This window comes from Protopterus annectens, chromosome 1.part1 (assembly GCF_019279795.1).
Source record: "Protopterus annectens isolate FY-2018-M chromosome 1.part1, PAN1.0, whole genome shotgun sequence".
Classification (NCBI taxonomy): Eukaryota; Metazoa; Chordata; order Ceratodontiformes; family Protopteridae; genus Protopterus; species Protopterus annectens.
The window spans coordinates 1,139,955,226-1,139,970,987 of record NC_056726.1 but is presented as its reverse complement, the minus strand read 5'-3'; positions in this window follow the sequence as shown (position 1 = coordinate 1,139,970,987).

The following is a 15,762-nucleotide window of genomic DNA, read 5'->3' as shown; positions in this document are numbered from 1 at the left end:
GGTTAATATTTAATACAGGACACAGTGATTGAAACTGTGGATTCATTTAAGGACCTAGGTATATGGGTTGATCCAGCTATGAGTTTTTCCTGATCATATCAACCCATTGGTTAATGATAGTTATGGAACTATAGTTTGTAAATCAGAAATTATGAAGTCATAGTTTATTAGTTACACTAGACCCAAACTTGAGTATGGAATAACAATAAGGAAGCCTTATAAGAAAACAAGCATGACTAAACTGGAAAGAGTACAGTATAAATATACCAAGAGCATCTGTGGGTGTGAAAAATTAAGACTAAAATATCTGAACTTGTGCATTATCTCATATAGATATTTAGAAGGAGACCTTATTCAGGTATATAGAGCATTTAGAGACAAGTACCTCTGGGAATGTTTGGGGTTATCAGAAAGTAAAGAATCATCAGACAACCTGTGTAAGAGATTATGTAGGAAAGAGAAGTATACAAATTGGTTCTCTAACAGAACAGCTGATGTATGAACTAGACAATCAAATTACATTAAAGCAAGTACTAGTCTAGATATTTTTAAGAATAGCCAGGACACTTAGTATGGGAACAAGTGTTTTGGTATATTGGCACATGCTTGAATTATTTGTATGTCTATATGTATGTATTAAGGACTCTGACAGCAGGTTATTATAAACTGAAACACAAATGCAATTTCACTTAGAACACCAAAGTTTCTAACAAAATAGCTGACAGGTCTATGTTTACCCATCGAATGGTAAGATCATTGAATGGCATATGCCATTGAAAATGCTGTTCATCGAGCCATTCTGATTAAGATCACATTATGGTAAGGATAGGGAAATTTGTCCATTCCCCACCGTAGTGTGATCGAGTCTATATCAGATAATCGAAATTTCAGAACTTTGAACACCATATGGTCGACCCCATATGATTGAAGTACTGAAACTTTGAATACCTGATAAAAAAAAAAAAGAAAAAAGAAAAAAAAAATCACAAAAGTAACTGCTTTAAGCAGGGGGGCAAGCCCCCCTGCACCCCCCACACACTCCGCTACTTAAATATACCAACTCCAAGATCGCACTTTAATGGAGTATGGTGCAGAACGGGAGGATTTCCCTTTGCTATGCTGTAGCATGATCTTGGAGTTGGTATATTTAATTAGTGGGGTGTGTGGAGGGTGCAGGGGAGGTCTGCCCACTTGCTTAAACCCTTTTACTTTTCTTTCCTTTTTTTTTTAATTGTTCGATGTTTTGCAACTTCGATCACTAGTGTTTCAATGTCTAGTGATTCGAAGTTGTAAAACTTCGACAATTTAATATAGACCCATGTGATCTTGGAGTTGGTATATATAATTGGGGGGGGGTTCAGTGAACAGCGTTACAATGCAATGCTGTTCAACAATTTTACCATTCGATGGGTAAACATAGATCCAGAGCTGACGTACCTAGAAAAATAGTACTGACACTTTCCACAGTCATGAGAACTGTGAAGATTTGGATGGCTATAACACAGGTAATAGCTATTCAGGCCTTGATCACTGTGTTCTTTGAATAACATTAGATGAAAAGTGGATACCAACTTTTTACCCAAATATGTAAGAGTAAAAGCATGCTGTGTTCCAAATAAAAACATAAACAAAGAATCTTAACAATGGCTTCTAATAAGAAGTATATAAACTCAGAAACAGTTGCAGAGCAAACACAGTGCCTAACCACAAACGAAACTAATATCCAAAGAACACTGTGATAAACAGCAGGACCACCATGGCTCTGCTAAAGCAATTAAAAGTTTAATTAAACATAGAAAGTAGATTGAGCGCTTTTATCCCCAATAGCTGGGACTTCATCAGAATCTTTGAAAACATTACACCTGTACATTTAAATAAAGCATTAAAGGTACCACACCAAAAACATTCATCATGTAGAATTTGTAGTGTGAACCCCCTTAAAACTATAAAAAAAAGTATTTAATTAAACTTGGGATTGCTTTAACAGAGCCACGGTGGTCCTGATGTTCATCACAGTGTTCTTTGGATATTAGTTAAGAATATAAACTCAACACAAGTTGATCAAGTTTGAAAAATTACTTGTCACCAGTGCTGCTGACATTCAGATGGGTCTACCACCTATTATGAAATGACAGCAACTGTGTGTCACTAATTCATTTAGAAAATTTGCAATTAGTTTGCAGAAGAGTACAATTTCTGATGCTAAGTTAACAAGTTGCAGTTTTTTTCAAAAAAATAACACAATCAATGGTTGAACTCCTTTCAGAAAATTAAGAATTAGGAAAAGAAGGGACACCTCTAAATGGAGGCGGATGACCATGGATAGAAGAGGCAGAGAGGCCCAGACATTAGATCTGCATGTATGAGTTCAATGGTAAGACTTCATCTACCAACCATTGATTGGTGTACCTGATGAACTCTTAAGAACTGCTGCCTTTCTTGTCCATGCATCTACGGACTTCAGGATTTCCTTTATGCAGTACCATTGATCCATATTGTTTCATCAGCATCCTGATACATCAAAGAACATACGGTTGAGACCATATGATCAAAGTTATGTAATGTTGAACTATTTGTGCTGAGATTTTTGTGCAGTGGTGATCAGGGAATTTGACCTTTTCCCCACTGTAGCGTGATCTCGCAGATGTAATATATTCTTATTTTTCAAAACTGTAGATCTTTATATAATTAATCATATATCATTATTTAGTAATGTATGTAGCCTTAAACAAACTAAGTAAGATCTAACTTTAAGAAGAAAATCTATAAATTAGGATATGCAAGGCAAACTTAAGGAAATGCTTAAACCATACCAATAGTGAAGTTAATATGTGACAAAGAAAAATAATGCTTATACCTGGTATCATGAAAGATAGGTTGTATCTACCTTTTTCTAATTAAAATAGCTCATGATTTTGTCATACTATTTCTCTTCTTTCCTGGGCATTTAACATATTTTCCTTGAAGAAACACATCCTCACACAGTAACCCTCCCCCCCCTTGATCCTGTATGCTAGTGTTTATACCTGCTTTGTTTTAGACCATCTCTCTCAGAAGATCAGTGATCTGTGGTTACATTTTGATGATTTACAGCGTTGGTTTAGTTGGGTGCAAGATGCAAAACCTTAACACCAAACTTCATGCTAAAGCATTGCAAAAAAGTCTTTGGTGTCTTCTATGAAAAGTCCAATGGCTTTTTTCATTTAGTGTTTTCACTTCTTCTGTCATGCACATTTGTATATTGTGTTCAGACCGAAAAAAAATGTATCTTCAGCTTTTGCAGTACTGTCTATCATGTCTTTCTCATTTTATTTTGTTTTGCTTTCACTGCTTGCCCATGTTGAGCACTGAAGAAATCATATGTAAAAATCTTACGTTCATGGTCAAATTATTTATTTGCCTAAGATAAGCTGTACAGAGACTTTGCATTTAAATAGACTGTCTTGGAGTCTGCTACACCATAAAGGAATGGCGTTGCTATTTTCCTCTGTTAATAACAAACATGGTTGTTTTGGGTGACCATTATTAATGATTTAACTATGGATAACCAAAACAGCTCAAATATATTTAATTGAAATTGTAAGCACTGGAAAATCAATGCCTTGTGGTGTGAACACTGGCTCTTTAATGATTGACAGTAGTGAAGTGACACCCTGACTCCATGTGCAAAAATGGGAAAAGGGGTTTGTGGTTGGCTGGATGGGTGGATGCATGGACAGATGTTCATCATGTGCCATCACATTAAAACAATGCCTGCCTAGTAATGATTTTAAATGCATGCATTTGTTTGTATTCATCTAGAAGACACCACAATGCTTAAAAGTGCATTTTAACTTTCTCAGGGCTACATGTAACAAGTGAACTCTAGTATGACATCTTCTGTACTGAATTTCACTATAGGAGCATTATGTGTTTCAGACAGCATTATATCATATCATGAGTCTGCAACATAACATTTAAATACTCTCAGACGTATTTTTCTAGCTACATCATTTTGCATGCCATTTAAAGTCTGACCATACATAATTAAATGCTCGTTCTGTCAATTAATTTTTTACAAAGCATTGTACTCTACATTGTTATGCTCATTAGTAATTGCACCAGAATGATGACATTTCTGGCATTCTATCTGTTAGGGAAAAATATTTTCCTTTATGTTATGCCAAAAGAACCAAGAGCAACTGGTTGCATTAATGTTTAGTCAGAAGTTACAGTTACTTATAAAGCTTCTAAAATTCTATTTTGGTATCTAGTTATTGGTTAATGTACACATAACAGATGGAAACCATTCTTTTAATTCTTACAAAAAAGTCTGTTTTAGAAGCTCAGTAGTGTCCATCCCAGAGACAGAGGAAATACATGTCTTTCTGTCTAATATTTGATACTCCCTTTTAATATGAAATGCATTTTTTCTGCTATGATAACTGAAATGTTTTGTGCTTTTTCTTTGCAAAGGTGCTGTTGAGAAGATGCTGAATTGAATATAGGTTCATAGATTCATAACTGATCACTAGGCTAATGACTTGGGGGAGGGGGGCTTTTTAAACTTAGCCATGCTTTCCAAATGTATCTGACAAGTTTTGATTCCCTTGCTTTACTTTAATGGGTATACATAGACTTGTTCAAGTGTCTTGCAGACTCTCCTCTTGGTACCGAAAGCCTGGGATTTAATAAACTCTGTGTAGACTTCACGTGAAGCCTACACAATTTACATGTTTGCGCTGTGAGTAGCAGCACTAATTACATATTCATGCTGCGCACTACATTTAAATATAAACAAGCATGGTTTTGTGGATGGCAACAGTGATTCCTACTAGGAGACCATGTAAAGCAATATGGATAGTGAACTTATTTACAATGGAGCAAAACTAGGTAAAAGGGATTGCACAGAATGCCACAATGATTACCAGGGTTTATCATATATGAATGTATATGTTCCAAGCACAGTACAGGACATTGTATACAGTGCACAGTATTGCGGAATCCCATTCCAGGCATTCTATACAAGGTGTGTAAATGATTTGTAAGGGTACATGGACTGCCATTTAACATAAAGAATCAGGGAAGTGTATTTATTGAATAGGGGCACATAGATTAACTGCAGGAATGAACACAGGGAAAGAGGACAAGTGAAACACTGTAATGTACTGCAGATGAGGGCATGTAAATGGAAGACAATTATAGCAGGAAGACTGACAACATATTGACATGGTACAGTACGGACTTTGCAGTGACAATGTACGGTATGTGACTGTCACACAAGGTGACATAGCACTGGTCAAGTTGCCTTTGTGATAAAGCATCAAAACCATAATGAAAAGAAACAGAAGCAAACAGCATGATAATTCAACCAGAAGACTACACACAATAAAAAAATCACACTGTGAGGTAACAGAAATTCAGTCATGAAGTATGGAAAAAGAGTAATTTATTATACTAAAAGCACTTCATTAATACTCACAAAATGACAAACAGCATTTTTATCCTAGCAAAGACTGCATGCACCCTGCCCATGGTCTATATTTGTGTTAGTCTTTAGGCAGGAGATACCGTAGCTTGCACTGAAAAATGACCAGATTTAATAGAAGCTTTTTTTCCACAAGCCATTAGACTTCTGAACTCCAATAATAGCATACACCATGCTGGTCATCGTGGTCTGGAGTTACAATGCTGAAGTAATTCACTGACATATGCAATAACTCTGTGAAAGTGCAGTCTTATACTTTATGTGCAATATTAAAAATGCCAAGTTAATATTCTGTGCAATAAGACAAGGTAGCATTCTGTGCAATATGCCAAGTTAGCATCCCATGCAATTTGAACTCTGATTCTGATCTGTGCAATATATTATCTGTGCAATATTCTGGGTACTAATGAAGATGTAAGTGAAATACTCTTGATGCATGTCATTGTACTTGTTACTGCACTGCATAAATGTCTTACTGTTTTTATTGTTGGATTAACATTAGTATATGTGTTATTGTTGTATTAATATTATCAGTATATGTTGTATGCACATTGAGTTCAAAGTAATGCAATTTCATTCAGTAGCATTGTTGTGTAGTCAGAATGACAACAAAGTTCACTTTGACTTTTGACTTTTGATTAGGGCTTCATCAGAAGCTAACCCAACCATATACACTTGTTTTATACCCTTAATAATAATGATGTAATTTCCTACAATTGACTAAATCAATAAATTATATAGCTATAACTGAAAGTGCAATCATTGGCACTGCTAAAACATCCTTAAACCAAATCATAAAGATGTAAACTTGACAAAAATACTAGTGTTAGCAGATCTAGATGTAAACAAAGTTGATACAACTGTGGATGATAGAAATATACTTAAATATAATTCCTATAGCCAAATATTATTTCATGTCAGCTTAAATCTCTAATTCCAAATGTATTTCTCATAAAATACCTCTTGCTTGTAGAACACATGAAAAAAGAACAACATACAAACTGAAGTATTTTGATTTAAGCATCCTGACATAAACAATGGTGATCAAAAATGTGTCATTAGGTTGGTCTTTTCCAAAAATGAAATTTTCCACTAATTACAGCATTGGCAACACTCCCACTATGCTAAAGTCCAGTGGGACAAGACCTGGGAACACACGGATATAGCAATCTGAACTTTGACCACCAGGTGTCCACAGTGGTATGGAAAGGCTACATTGTGCACCTCATATGTCAGACCATTGTATCCAGATATGAGGATGATATAACAACACTGTAAATGAACCTCATCAGAACACTAATTGAATATAATGCCCACTTTTGCGTGTATCTCACCAGACACATGCAGCAGATGGAGAGACCACATGGGGTTTCTCAACAGGAAAATACAGGGCCTACAGACCATGCCATGATGTCACTGTACTCTGTATCATATAGGATGAAATGATGTGTGTGTCTACCCTACAGGTAAGTCCCTGATACTGCCCTGATGAGTATACTGAACATCTGCAAATCATCTATAGCTGATGACATCAGCAGAGTTTCTGGAGAGGAAGATAGCAATAGTGGTATCCCACATGATGGAGTAAAATGATCTCTCTACTGACAGGAAAGTGCAAGCACATACACAGACACACACACCAGTTGACTGCAGTGTGAACAGAACCCTCACCTATCTAAGTACACTGACTTGAGATGTCCGAATTTACTGCAAGCACCACCACAGTAGTCTGACTTGGAGAGTGTGAGACAACCCTTTATAACCAAGGACATCAGCAGAGTCACAGGTGAGGAAGATAGTAATAGCAATATCCCACATGCTGGTGTAAAATGCTCCCTCTAATGGCAATGAAGTGCACACACACACAGACACACACACACACACACACACACACACACACACACACACACACACACACACACACACACACACACAATCAAACCAGTTGACTGCAATGAGAGAAAAAAATCCTATCTAAGTATACTAGCTAGAGACCTCTGTATTCATCACAAGTGCCACAGCACAAGTTTGACTAGGAGAGTGTCAGTCAACACTTTATAGCCAGTGAAGATATCAGCAGATTCTCGGAAGAGGAAGATGGTAATAGCAGTATCCCACATGCTGGTGTAAAATTGTCCAACTAATGGCAAGCAAGTGTGCACACGTATGCACACACACACACACACACACACACACACACACACACACACACACACACACACACAAACACACACACATATCAGTGGATTGCACTGAGAACAGAACCTCAACCTATCTAAGGTATCCGAACTACAGACCTCTATATTTATCACAAGTGCCACAGCACAAGTCTGGCTTGGAGAGAGTCAGACAACATTTTATTTATAGCCAATGACATCAACAGAGTCTCAGTACATAAGATAGTAATAGCAATATCCCACATGCTGTTGTAAAATGCTCCCTCTAATGGCAAGAAAGTGTGTATGCACACACACAAAAGATGACTGCAGTGAGAATAGAACCTCTACCTATCTAAGTACACAGATTATAGAACTCAGTACTTAACACAAGTGCCAGAGCACAAGTCTGACTTCTATAAGGTTGCAGGAGCATTTCTAGTGGATGACATCAGTACTGAATGTTGGGAAGAAGAGGTTGGGGGCCTTGTCTGAATGGGATGTCTAGAAATGTCCAAATGTCAAAATAGTGGTACTCCATGGGATTGACTTACGGACTGCTGGATACACAGCTATGGTCTTTTGACTACACACACACACACACACACACACACACACACACACACACACACGCACGCACACACACACACACACACACACACACACACACACACACACACACACACACACACACACACACACACACACCAGTTGACTGCAGTGAGAACAGCACCCCTACATATCTAATTACACAGACTCTAGAACTCAGTACTTAACACAAGCACTGTAGCACAAGATTGACGTTTACAAGGCTGCAGGATCATTTCTAGTGACTGACAGCACTGAATGTTGGAGAGAAGAGGTTGGAAGGCCTGCATCCTGCATAATGGATGTGTAGGCATGTTCAACTGTCTAGATATTTTGAGTTCTACATGTTGCTAGATTGATGAGTGTGCAAGGTGTAGTATTTGGTGGTTGTTTTCCAATGTGCAAGTATGTTTTACAAGACACCTTTACAAACTATATGCAAACAGGTGTTCACATTACTACAAGTACTGGAAAATCTGATTGTTTATTGTCTTTCTAAGGATCTGCATGGTATATAACATGACATTTGTTATTGATTTATGTAGTGTAGTTGATATGTTTGTGAACAGGTATTGAGAGACCAGGTTGTAGTGCACGAGGGAAGGTAATAGATGGCTGCATTGTCAATATGTCACATTTTCTGAGATACAGCCATCATTTGTTGTATATTTGAACAAGTAGTACCATGTTATGAACACTAAATGGATAGTAAACAAAAGTAATACATGCTATTGTCTACTTTCATGCAAGGATGTAGCAAGCACATTCCATATTCTACTCACAAGCTCTTAGTGCTAACTCCCTTGAACACATATCAATTACAAATGGGCACATTATTCATAATGCTGCCCTCAAAACACTTAATAAATGCAAGGAACATTTTCAGATTTCCCCTTACAACTATTAAACATATTGTTGAAGGCATTCACTTAGACAGTAGTAGGCATAATATGAACTGAAAAAAGTCACGTTGATGTTATGCTTAGTAAAAATGTACTCAGTAGGGTACAAAGAGTATGGCTAATTTTACCCTTGTTTGCATAGTACACTGCCAAGCAGCAGGTTTACATGATGGCTGACAAAGTGTTTACACATGCAAGATGCACATTTCTATTGCTTTCTCTGTTTGCACATAGGTAAGCAGTGCACAAACATGAGGCTCATTGCTAAAATTATGAGATGTAGTATTGAGTATAGGAAACATACATGCTGCTTAGTGACTCTGTGGCAGCAAGTGTGAATGCAATGACACATTTATATTTGAGCACAGATGACATAGGTTCTGGATCCAGGTGTATGGAATAAGTGTAAATAATTGGTGATAATGCAATGTAATTCTACTTTCTGAAACATTGACCATACATTAATGTATGTTGACATAGTTCAGTGTTTAAGCAGCACTGTGTGGAAGTAATCTGCACCAAGAAAGAACCATGCACTGTTGCTTGGCACTGTTGCATGATGCCAAACTCTGCACATAGAGGCAAAAAAGTGAAGAGCTCCATTGGTTTTCTGGCTACTTACGTGTGTTGTGTGATTCTATTTTTTGACCAGATTATAGGTGCTATAATGGTTAGATAGGACTGTGGTGAAATGAATAGCAAGCAGGGGGAAGTACAAAAAGAAAGCAATATAGGTATTTGTAGTAAAGAGGTAGGAAAGAACCACAGCTATCCATTTCTGCAACAGCGTAACATGAGAACATGTACAGAATATTAGTGAATTTGGACTCTGACCTCTACAAAGAGGGGTGACAACAACACAATAATGTTGTATAGCCAATTGGACCAAATCAAGTGTGTCAAGTAGACAAGTGTGTGAAATGGAGAGCTATGAATGAGATAATATTGTTTGTGGGACAGGTGCTCATGTATCATTTTTTTAGTAAGAGAGGAATGCTGGGTGAGGGACATTGGAATTTCTGGGTCAGGTAGGGTGGGTAGGTGAGGAAGCAAATGCAAACAAACAAGACAAACAAGACAAGACACAGGGGCAGTGCAGGACACAAAAGGTTGGGGGATGCCATGATTGGGGGTGAGTGAGGGGACAACACAAGCTCACACCACACCTATCAATCAGGGGGACAGTGAGAATCTAGTCCTCAACCCCAGGACTTTCATTACAGTCACCTTTTCTCAGCTGGATGCTGGTGCGCTTGACTTCCTCTCCTGCTATGGACCATGAGGGAGAGCAGCCTCTCCAACCAGCATAGGCATACACCAATGGTTCTCTGCATGACCCTATGCACTAGCCCTTGCATCTCTTGGGATGTGATGAAATCCCCACCTCTACCAGTACTCCTGGAGAGTACAACAGCACCAGCTTATGAGGTACTGCTACCTGAGAGCCCAGGTACTGCAGGGCCAGCAGAAACAGTACTGCCAGGTTGGATCACAGATGTGCTGGGGTTGGTGCTGGAGCCGGTGGATTGAGCGCAGGCTGGGGTTGGCCTACCTCTCTGTGCTGCAAAGCATTTACTGATTTGCTACAGATGGATGACATGGAGACATTTGAATGACGCATAATAAAACATAAAAAAAGACATAAGGGTTGGAGTGTGAGAAAAAATGAGAGAAAATTAGTACCATCATATGTGACATAAAATACATTATAATAATACAAATATTTTTATCTGAAGTTTTACATTTAAGTATACACCCCAACAACTGCAAAGTATAATTACAGATTGCTCAGAGTAATATTTGCAATGTGCATATATTGCACATATGCTTGATCCATTTATACGGATTACAGTTAACAGCAGGGCATTTATGCCACTGGTATAGATTTTAAATTCTGTAATATTATTAAAGAATTGCAGTGCTGCATAGTAGCTACTGATGGTATTTGAACTGACAACCTCTGACTACAGTTTTACACGTGACTGCTAAAGTTGGTTTGTGCTACAGAGTTATGTATGCAGACTTGCTTTTGCAGTTAGAATATACATGTTTAATTTGCTACAACTGCATAGAAAACATGAACACTTCTCATTAACTTTTAAAGCTATAATAAGACTTCTCTTGTGCTGCATACATATCATTTGCTTCCCTCAATCTCTTCAAACATTCAGCATGAGCCTTGTGATTTGCCACTATCTTAGGGTTAGCTGTGAAAAACATTTATTTGATTTTTCCTTGATTCATTTCATATATATTTTTTTCTCTTTCACAAAATCTTTTTCTGTAATTATCACTCCAAATGCCTGTCAACTGATTTCTTTGTAGATTTGCTTTCCTTGTGTTCTTATCTACCTTTGGCATTCTATAACAATTATTTTATATTTTTGTTTAAAACTTATACACCAACATGTCCACTTCTCATAAAACACTGTCATATCTATACGATCCTTCCCTAATTGAATAATCATTTCTCTAACTTCGTCATTTAAATCTGTTTCATTTATTATTTTAATACAATAAGAGGAGAAAGCTATTACATGATAGAACAAAATCCATAAAAGGGAAGTCACCCCTGATCATTATTAGTAAAAAATTACGAGCACTCATAAAATCAACTAAGGCCAATTTTGAGAGAAAAATTGCCATGGATTCAAAGGACAATCATAAGGCCTTTTTCAGCTATGTTAGGAACCTGGGTGGAAACTCACAGATATGCTCAGAATTAGTCCAAAATGATACAAAAATCACTGAACCCACAGACATTGCCAACATACTGGCAGACAGGTTCAGTGCAAACTTCACCCCTCTCCCCTAAAGGAGAGATAACTATCCCAGCCGAGTGTAGCCTCCCGGACATCTCAAATGCGCAGGTGAAAGCTGCTCTCTCTAAAGCTAAAAACACAGCATCAATGGGACCGGATGGTGTCCCCGGCTGTGTGCTACATGAGCTAAATGAGGAATTAAACCCGCACATAAGGCAGCTGTTTAATCTCAGCCTTACCACAGGATACGTGCCCAAGGAGTGGCGTGACGGCAACTGTGGTCCCACTCCACAAAGGTGGCGCCTACGGACCCTGGTAATTACCGCCCCATAAGCTTAACAAGTCTAGTCTGCAAAGCTATGGAGAGGATCATAATGGAGCTCATAAACAAAGATATAGGGGACTTGCAGACATTGGACCCGACCCAGTTTGGCTTTGTCAAGGGAAGATCATGCCTTTTGAACTTGGTCGACTTCTTGAAATAGTCACCAAGGCCATTGATGAGGAAAGGCAGTCCATACAGCCTACCTTGACCTTGCAAAGGCTTTCGACACAATACCCCACTCGGGTATTGTAGAAAAACTTACCAGCTTAAATGTAAACCCATATGTCACAAGATGGGTTGCAAACTGGCTTAAGGACAGAACCCACAGGGTTAGAGTTGCTGGCGCTGTGTCAGACTCCAAGCCGGTCACAAGTGGTGTCCCACAGGGCTCGGTCCTTGGCCCCTATTGTTTGGCATCTACTTCTCAGAAGTACAGGCCAACATGGGAGGACTTTGGCTGACAAAGTTTGCAGATGACTGCAAACTGGGCGCCATAGTGGAAAGTGCATCGGACACTGATATCCTTCAGAAGGGACTCACGGAAACAGATAGCTGGTGCCAGAGCCATGGCCTGAAGTTAAACGCCAAAAATGTATAGTCATACCCTTCGGGAAAAACAAGGTAACCCCAAGCTACCATATAGGTGGCAATCCACTAAGCACAGAAGAGGTTATCAGGGACCTGGGGACCCAGGTTGACAGTGGCCTTTCTTTTGACACTCACATTGCTAAAGTGGTTAGAAAGACCTTCTACATTGCCCACCTGATCATGAAGGGATTCACATCCAGATCTAGTGAGGTCATTGTTCCCTGTACTCTTCACTTATCAGACCAATGATCGAGTACAATGCCCCATTCGGGATGTATCTCACCCGACATCTGCAGCAATTGGAGAGACCCCAAAAGTTCCTCACCAAAAGGATAAAGGGACTCCAAAATCTGTCATATGCTGCCAGATTGAAGAAACTCCAGCTCTATTCAGTCGCATACCGTCTGCTCAGAGGTGACATGTGCCTGACATACAAGGCCATGTCCAACCCGGAATTAATGGACATGCTCCACCTCAAAAATCCAAATCCACCAAAACCACTAGAGCAAGCGACTTAAACCTTAGCACGGATATAAATAGGACGTGCTGGAGGGATAGATTTATCACTCAGAGACTCCCTATGCTGTGGAATAAAATCCCGGTCCATGTGAGGCAGAGCACCTCGCTGACTCTGTTCAAGAGAAATCTAGACCTGTGGATGGGAGATCGTAGGTTTACCCCGGGAATCATCTCTGGGTCACTGCTGGACAGAGGCACAACAAACTAATGGGCACAGTATTTTTTCATATAAGGGGTGGCGTAAGCCACAATAATTTGGGCTAGGCTTATAAATGCCTTAGGGCAGATAGCCTAGTATAAACCTATGAACCTATGAACCTAATACAGCTACCTATTGCTATATATCCTTTTTCTTGGATTTCTCTCCAAATTGCCAAATGGTCTGAAAAACTGTTACTTTTGTTCTTTTATCTAACATTTTTCAGACTTTCTGAAATCATGACCTAATCAATTTCCATGCTTAAATTACAATTCTCCACTTTTTAAAATCTGTGTAATCACTTTAATATCTGCCCCTTCTTTTCTTTTTTTTCTTAAGTCCCTATTAAAATCTCCAACAAATACTATTTGTATATTAACACTAACATAATTAAAGATCTTTTTAAATGCAATAATGTTTTTTATCTCATATTTAATACTGTCAATATACTTAATTTTATTAAAGTACAATCCAAAATTTCTATTGCATTTCTACTTACAATTCCAATACCTGAACACTTTTCTTGTCATATATTCTAAATAACTTTTTCTTCCCACAGTTCATTTTCCTGTTATCTCTTTCTTTCTGTTACAATTCTGGTGTACATTAATATTATTATATCCATTCCAAGTGATCAGCACCATTCTAATACAACCTAACCTTTTTTTAATATTCTTTATAGTGTTCACTTTTATAATAAAATGTTTTACTTTATTATAAAATTATTTACCTTTATAATCCTTTATCTTTTTTATTCTCTTTCAGACCTACATTCTTAAATTTACATTTTCTGTCTTTAATTCTTTTCCCAATAAAACTCTTTTTATCTTTAATCATCAGCTAATTAATATATCCCTCTTCACTTGAACTGATTGTTTCTTCCTCCTCTTTTTTTATCTCCAATGTTATATTTATCATCTTGTCCTAGTCCCTTATTATCTATATTATGCTCTATAACAGCTTCTTGTACATGTTCATCACCCCTCCTTTTCCTCCACATTTTCTTTACAATCTATCCAGGAGTGCCCCATTTGTTCATATTTTATACATTTTACTTCACTTTTTTTTCTTCAAGACCTGCTTTACCCCAAATAATACTTTATCTTATCAAAATTACTAATTACATGATTATTTTTGCCACAAAAGAAACATGTTTTCTGTTGCCTCCAATATTTCACAAAGCCTCAGTTTCCATCCACATTTACCTTAGTTGGTACATGTAGCACATTTTTATTTTTCATCTGCAATACAACAGCACATTTCCAACCTCCCAGTCCACAAGCTTTTGTTATCATAATATTCATAACATCTTTGCAAAAGGCATTTAAATATTCTTTTCCTGCCTCAGATCAAAATTGTGCACAAATTTTCATTTTTGTCTCTCTGCTAAATGTTTGAACAATTTAAAAATTTCACCGGTTATAATTTTTTTTTACTTCATATTCTCCTAAATTTTTTTTTCCATATACTTTCCTAATTAAAAAAAGTCACAAAATGAATATTTATTAATATTAATAAATGTTCTTTCCTCCCTGGGAGTGATACCCAATTGTGCAATAATATTATCCCAGATTTCATACTTATAAAGTTCATTCTCCTTCTTATTACTTATTCATATACAATACCTTTTTTCACTTCAATTTTCTTTTCTTCCTTTTTTCTCTTTTTCTCATGGTTTGCATGCAAGACTTCTTTATTTCTCTTCTGATTTCCTTCACGTCTTCATTTTGCAACCTCCCCATTATTTCATCCTGTGATACTGCCTTTTCACCATCTGGTTCACTCTGGAAAGTTAAGTCTTTTAAATAAACATCCTGCAACCCTCCAGATTGAGGGCTCTAATAATGCATCCCTACTGTGGTTCAGCATTTCCTTCAAACAACCTCATCTGAAACAATAGTTCTGTATCCTGTGAACTCTCATTAACCTTCACTTCTTTCTCCTCCTGAATTTCACCCTTCTTGACCATTTTTAGCCTCCTCTCCTTCCATTACTATCTCCTCTGAAATCATAATCACTTGTGAAAGCTCAACTGCTTTCACCTTTATTCCCCAACCATCCACTTCTCTCCCCAAATCTCTGTTGATAGCACCTTCTCTACAACAGACACTCTCCATACTTGTTCCTGATTCTCCTAGCCACCTCCATGTCTGGAACAGATGCAGAATGTGTTATGTTGCAGAGCATCTCCACTCGCAGTGAAGAGGGGTCCTTTATTTATATACAAAACAACTCTTATTTATAAAATATTTACAT